At 51.4% G+C, this 7,598-nt stretch overlaps 1 protein-coding gene across 6 annotated transcripts in view; it reads right to left on the reverse strand.

Annotated features, from left to right (window-relative positions):
* Positions 1-7,598, reverse strand: part of LOC117886462 (dipeptidase 2-like) — a 43,581-nt gene that overhangs the window by 24,560 nt on the left and 11,423 nt on the right. The window lies entirely within an intron of this gene.

Raw genomic sequence — 7,598 nt, forward strand, 5'->3', positions numbered from 1 at the left:
AACTCCCAGAGGATTAACCCTGCCATGACTGCCTGGTCCAGGCCAGCAGCTACAGGACCCTGTCTAGTGACATTAGTTCCCAGAATAACCAAACACAGCCCGGGTTGCTTCAAAGGCAAAAAAAACCCAGCCAGTTAAACCCTGTTTAACAGTCTGAATATAGTACCACCTTTATATTGATTAAATCCCAAGCGCCATTCCTTTGATGAGCACCAAATTCTGCTTGCTTTAATCACAGGAGTAGCCCTCACCATTCCCTTCTCCTCATTCCAATCTCAAAGAACTCCCACTACTGTACCAGGTTCGGAGGAAATTGTCTAACCATTCTCCACACAGGCCAGCCAGTCCCTGGAAATCCTCTGGATTTTCACAGGGTTAGTGCCACAACTGACAGAAGAAGCGATCTTTCCTCCATCTGAGCTACAGCCATAGAAATCTTCCCATGTTTCTCCCATGTTAACTCTCTACACTACGACCCAAGAACCTCTTAGTACCAACTGGAAGAGGCTCAGCGGGGGCACAGAAGGGTTACAGGGATCTCCTGCATCTGGTGCATATATTGTAATTCACCGAAGAGTATCATGTGAAGTTTCAAATAAAGCTGGTTCCACTCTGGTCACTAGTATCGTTATACAACATCTGTAAGTGTGTTTCGTGAACAGTTATGTATATACATTGAAAATTAAATTCTTAAGGTCTTTGTCTAGAGACTGGTCAACAGCAAAGGTGAAAAACAGGGTTTCAGTCAGACAAGAAATGTTTATCTAGCTGGCTATTTAGATGCAAATTGAGTATTGTCTGGTTCACAATGGATCTCCTTTCACCAGTCTGAACTTAATGCTAATGAAGGATTGTGAAAACTTCAAAGAGAGAAAAGTAATAGGAGGAGATAAGCCGTGAAGTCAATAGGGAAACTGAGGCAGAGAAGTTGAGACTTCTGATTGTTCAGTGTATGCCAAGAACCCTCAACTCCAATTGATTTCAATAGCAACAGCAGTTAGGAGAAGTCAGGCACCAGGTATCCAGCTGGACTCCCAAACAAAAGAGACACTCAAAATTAGCAGGCAATTTGAAGTATGGACATAATTAGCTTTCTCAGTGCCAGCCAGGGCTGAGATCAAAAGTCAATTTGTGGCTCAGACCAATAGACCATGCCTCTCTCCAGTTGAGATCTTGAGTGTCAGTGACAATTCAAAACTAGATTGTATCAAAAGAAAATTGGTGCTGATGAGAAGAATGGTTACAAATCCTAATACGAAGTGAAATGGTTTTGTGAGGAGTTTTCTTGTTCTTGATTTAGGGAGTTCAGGAAGTGGTAGAAATCAAAGTGCTTGTGTTTCAGCCTGGTGTGAATGCCCATGCAAGAGGGACTAAAAATGAAGCCAATGACCCATATAGTTCCATTTCTCAAGCTGAGTGAAGCACAGAAAGGAAACAAAGCAGTGAAAAAAGGAAATTTTTTTATTTTACAGTTTTCAGCTCAGGAGTAATTGATAACTTAAACAAGGTTTCCTTTCTATCTTAAGTGTCCCTTTAAGGGCTCTTAAGGATCTCTGGCTCTCAGGTTTTGATTGTGTATTTAATCGCTAAACACTGCTGCATTACTTGCTGTTGGTTGTAACATGCACACATCTATTACACTAGCTTTGCTAGGGCTTATTTGGAGTGGTCACACCACTTTCTTCCTGTACCTCTCCCAGGGGCTAACTTCAGAGATGGTGTGAGACAGCCTAGCTCACAGTACTTTATACCAACTCCATAAACCTGTTGTATCCACTTATGAATGTCACAGAGATCAATGAGCCCTCATAAGCTGCTAATAACTGACACCTCTGAGTTAAGTGAAATGCCATGAAGTATTTTATAAGCATTATATTAAGCCTCATAACTGGATTCTCCCCCCCCCCCCCCCACCAACCCCCACCCCATCCCAGAGTCAGGTTTCCAACTTTTAAGTGAACAAAAATGCTTAAGGAGCAAGGGGGAAAAATGTTCAGTATTGTATCATGAAGTGCTGTTAGAGGGACACCAATTCCCTGGTATGTGGAAAAACTGCAGTGAGAAGTCAGCCAGAGAAGCCAGCTGGTAGGTGCGGAAGCAGCCAAAGCAGAAACTGCTGCACTGGTGAAGAATAGGGTTGCCAACTCTATAATCACACAAACCCAAACACCCTTGCCCCGCCCCTTACCCCACCCCTTACCCGAGGCCCCGCCCCTTCTCTGAGGCCCCACACACTCCCTCCATCCCTCCTCCCTCCGTTGCTCGCTCTCCCCCACCCTCACTGACTTTCACCAGGCTAGAGCGGGGGGTTGGGGTGCAGGAGGGAGTTCGGGTGTGGGCTCTGGGAGGGAGCTCAGGTGCGGGAGGGGCTTGGGTGTGGGAGGGGGCTCAGGGATGGGACAGCGGGTTGGAGTGCATGTAGGAGTGGGTGCAGGCTCCATCCAGGTGGCGCTTACCTCCGGCAGCTCCTGGGAAGCAGCCGGCCTGTCTGGACCCTAGGCTCAGGGGCGGCCAGGAGGCACCACAAATTGTCCCTGCAGAGTCAGCGCTTGTGGCAGGGGCAGCGCGCAGAGACGCCCTGGACACCCCTGTGCTTAGGAGCTGGACATGCTGGTTGCTTCTGGGAGCCGGGCGGAGTCAGGGCAGGTAAGGAGCCTGCCTTAGCCCTGCTGCACCACCAGACTTTTAGCGCCTAAAATCTCCCGGATTGGCTTCAGTAGTCTCCGGCAGATCGAGCCCGATTCCAGGAGACTCCCAGCCAATCCAGGAGGTTTGGCAACCCTAGCAAAGAAGACTACGTTAACTTGGATTAGATACTTTTTAGTTCACACCACCAGTGTCCACACACTGCAGTTAGATTGCCACGCCCCTGTGGCACAGTGTAGATAAACCCTTAGTTTAACTGCATTAATCTCTTGTGTGGACACTCTTATTCAGAATTAAAGTGGCCTTAACTAGATTTAGCTTAATTCAAGGCCACTTTACTTCTGAACGAGAGTGTCCACACAGTAGTTTAATGCAGTTAAACTAATCCACTTTTAATCTACGCCCTTAGCTAATTTGGATTAATTTTCCTGAGTGCCCCTCTGTAGACAAACCATGAGTTAGGAGTGCAGGGGTGAGTGACAGCAGCAGCTGAGTCACAAAAAAGTTGATAATTTAACCATGTTCTGTGCAAATCAGTCTGGTCTTTTTTATATTTATTACCTTTTAATTGAATATCTGTTTCTGACACTCCTGTGCAGCTCAAGTACAAAAACAAATGTCTCTTCTTTAAAAATACTGAGTTGTATCAGCCTGTGACCGAGTACACAGGCCTCTCTGGCACCAACGGGGAATCATACTAGACTGAAATCACTCTGCCTTGCTTTCTGCATCAGTGCAAGCCACCCCAGGGTCTGTTTATGGCATTTCTTCCTGTTTTAGAGAGCACAATGGCAGTTTCCCACCTAGTGAGTGTTCCCATGAGATGCAGAAGGATGTGTTTTCAAACTTTACTCGATCTCCAACAAAAGCCCAATTCTCAAAAGCCAAAAAGCAGTTTTTTAGGATTGCCAACATTGTATTTCAAAAATAAGGGACTGTTTTCTTTGCACCCCACCCCATCCCTTCTCTTGATATTATCATTAATAAACAGTATTCGCCTACATTTTCCGGGGGTATTTCTTACTGCTTTTTGCAGTTCTCAGCAATTCCCAATCTTGTTGTACAGAGAGAAAAAAATAAGGGACTGTTGGCAACCCTATGTGGTCCTGAGCACCCTCACCTGCCACTGAAGTGAGCAATTATCCAGGGCACTGAGTACCTCCCTGGATCAAGCCTCAGCTCTGTAGGCCCTTGGGAGGCCAGCGTCTCCCTCACCAGCTAGTCTGGGCTGAGGGGAAGTATTTATGCCTTGTGCCTGATTTAGTCAGTCAGAACAAGGGATCGTGTTAACCTCCATGAGACACCAGCTCAGTTTTGAAAAGTGCTTCCAACCTAAAAGCCGGAGCAGTGAGATTTAGGAGAAAATAATTCGATCTGTTTATATTGCTTGATTTAGACCATGCATATTTTTAAGCCATGAGAGAAAATATAAACAGAACTGTGCTACATTTTGTCAATCGTCACAATTTGTGAATTAAGTCAGAAACCCTGGGTATTCTCGATTCAACTTTATACCCCTGGAGAGTGTGCACAGCCCCTGCAATGAACTCCAGGCATGCCTTTTAGCCCAGTGGTCCCCAAACTTTTCAGGGTCGTTCCCCCCTTGCCTCTGTCCATGCCCCCCACTCCACCCACAGCAGTGGGGTCACAGCTCCGGGGGAAGGGGAGCGTATGGGATTAAGGAGGCTGAGGCTGGGGCCGCAGCTGGGGGCGGGTCCAGGGCCATGAATGGAACCGTGGCTGGGGCCGAGGCTGGGGCCAGGACCAGGGCGGCTGGGGCCGGGAACAGAGCCTTAGCTGTGGGTGGGATTGGGACTGGGCATGGCGCTGCAGCCAGAGGCTGAGTCGGGAGCGGAAGCTGTGCCCAGACCAAGACTACGGGCTGGAGTTGGGAGCAGAGTCGCAGCCAGGAGCCGAGGCTCCGGCCGTGGCAGAGCTGGTGGCAGAGCGGGGCTCGGTGGTGCTCCTGCCCCACCCCCATGGGGGCTGGCTCAGGCTTTGCCACACTCCCCCAAATGTTCCTCCGTGCCCCCGAGGGGGGCGTGCCCCACAGTTTGGGGACATCTGTCTTAGCCCTTTAAAGAGATTAATCACCTCTGCTACCAAGCACATTTCAGTATTGAAAGTTTCAATAGTAGCCACAGCACATGGGCAATAACCATTCGTACACATCCCATGCGAAGCACCACAAACAATCTGCAGATTGTACAGGTACAAGGCAGATTAAGACAGGCACAACCGGTGCGTACCGTAACCAGAGTCCCAGCTTCTGGAGTTGTGCAAACGTATTAGAATCCAAGTTTACATTTTAACAAGGAAAATGCTTGAACAAATGAAGCAAACAGACGCACCCCAGCTGCTGGGGTCAGCATTGGGGGCCACCTAATGCCAAAGGGAAGAAGGATCTCTGCTGCCCCAAGTGGGGAGGGACCCCCTTGCTGCTGCTTTTTAGGTAGAAAGGGGCAACCTGCCACCTCCACTCCAAGTGCAGGTCGGTGGGGCGACTGTGTGGGGAGGAGTCGGGGGAGGGAGGCTATATCATGGTGTGCCTAGGGCCACAGATTGCCTTACCTACCCGGCCCCATACAGGTAGCTGTTTTAGAAATAGTATGAGTCTATGCACCAGGTCCTCGGAGATTCTGTGTACCCAATAATTAAGGCTCTGTGTCTGTCACAGAGGTCACAGATTCTGAGACTTTCCATGACTTCCATGACTTCTGCAGCAGCCAGTCTGGCTGACCCCAGAACCACCCGAGCATAGGGTTTTAGACCAGAACGCCAGTCAAAAAGGGGCCATGGTGGCTCTGGTCAGCACAGCTGACGGGCCATCAAAAGGCCGATCGGAGGCACAGCAAGGATAAGGCAGGCTCCATACCTGTCCTGGCTCCACGCAGCTCCCAGAAGTGGCTGGCATGCCACTACGAGCACCAGCTCCGCAGCTCTCATTGTCCGGGAACCATAGTCAATGGGAGCTGCCGAGGTGGTGCCTGCAGCCAGGGGCAGTGCACAGAACCACCTGACCGGGCTTCCGCCTAGGGGCGCAGGCACATGCCAGCCACTTCCTGGACGCATGAGATAAGCACCACCCACACCACAGCCCTCTGCCCCAGCCCTGAGCCCCCCCCGCAACCAAATTCCCTGCCAGAGCCAAAACCCTGCACCCCAACCCTCTTCCCCAACTCTGAGCCTCCTCCCACACCCAAACTCCCTCCTGGAGCCCACAACCCCTCCTGCATCTCAACCTCCTGCCCCAGCCCTGAGCCCCATCCCGCACCCTAAACCCCTCATTCCCCAGCCACACCCCAGAGCCCATCCCCCCCCTATACACCCAAACCCCTTCAGCCTCACCCCCAGCCCTAAGCCCCCTCCCACACCCCAAACACCTCATCCCCGGCCCCACACCAGAGCCCGCACGCCCAGCCGGAGCCCTCCCTGCCCCAGCCCAGTGAAAATAAGCGAGGGTGGAGGGAAAGCGAGTGACAGAGGGAGAAGGGATGGAGTGGCGTGAGTGGGGGACAGGGCCTCAGGGAAGGGACCTCGGCAAAGGGGGTTTGGTTCTGCAATCAGAAATTTGGCAACCCTGCCAAAGCAGCTGACCCTGGGCCAGCTGCTCAGGTGGCCTTGTAATCAGCTGCACCGGCCACTGTTGGAGTGGTCCTCGGGCCAGCCGCACCAGCCGCTACTTAGGTGGCCCCTGGCAGCTGGCCTTGCCCAAGCAGCAGTCCCAGAGGTGGACGGAGTAGTGGGCGGCCCCTGGGCCCCACCCCCAGAGCAGCAGCATCCTGGGGTGCCCCTATTGTTGCCAACTTTCTAATCGCACAAAACTGAACAACCTTGCCCTGCCCCCTGCTCCTTTCCCGAGGCCCCTGCCCCTTCTCCAAAGCCCTGCCCCTTCTCACTCCATCCTCCCTCCCTCTATCGCTCGCTCTCCCCCACCCTCACTCACTCACTCATTTTCACCAGGCTGGGGCAGGGGTTGGGGTGCGGGAAGGGGTGCAGGCTCCGGGGTGGGGCCAGAAATGAGGGGTTCAGGGCTGGGGCATGGGGTTGGGGTACAGGATTTGGGGTGGGGCCAGGGATGAGGGGTTTGGCCTCCCTAGCAGAGTGGGGGTTGTGGGTACTTGACTCCATTGATCCCCTGACCCAGATTCATCTGATGCCTCTAGGAATGTTGGCTTTTGCTGGAAATACTCGCCAGTACATCAAGCCTAGGCAGGCTCTGCTGTGGTTATAACTAACTAATTCACAGAAGACTGGCCAGATGCCACAGGCCTTAAACCACAACTCTGCAAAAACAAATTTGTTTCCTTTTTTTTTTTAAAACTATCCTTTGTTAACCCCATGCTTGTAATGGGGAGAAACTTACAACCCCTTGTGGAATTAAAGGTCTCACAGACTCTCCCCCCTAGGGTGATCCTTTGTTGCCAGCATTGCCATGGCGTTCTTGCTGCTCTGTTCCATGTTGCCTCAGATTTAGTTTTTCAGCTCCGCACACTCTAAAGTTGGCTCATTTGTCTCCTATCACGTCCGCCCACACACACATGCAGAAATGTCAAGTCCTGGATAATATTTCCTTTAAGAAACCAGACTCAGAAGAGATTCCATCTCTCCTATGGCAGCCGTGAGAGAAAGAAAGTCTTAATGCAGGCATTCCTATCAGAGGAGAGGACAGAGTGGAAATATGAACTCCAAATTTCTCAGGTTCCCTCAGTTTTAGACAAATCATCTTTTTCACATGTGTTTCCTTCTGCATTTCATCTTCAGTGAGTAAAGTTATCACCACAACAGCCTGGTGGCTACCCACAAACAGGGCCGGTGCAAGGAAGTTTAGCACCCTAGGCAAAACTTCCACCTTGCACCCCCCCCCCGCCTCGCGGCCGCCCCCCCCCCCCCCCCCCCCCCGCCCCCCCCCCCCACAGCAGCTCCCCCCCCCCCGGCCCGGGGATCCATGC

The sequence above is a fragment of the Trachemys scripta genome, chromosome 13 (assembly GCF_013100865.1).
Source record: "Trachemys scripta elegans isolate TJP31775 chromosome 13, CAS_Tse_1.0, whole genome shotgun sequence".
Taxonomy (NCBI): Eukaryota; Metazoa; Chordata; order Testudines; family Emydidae; genus Trachemys; species Trachemys scripta.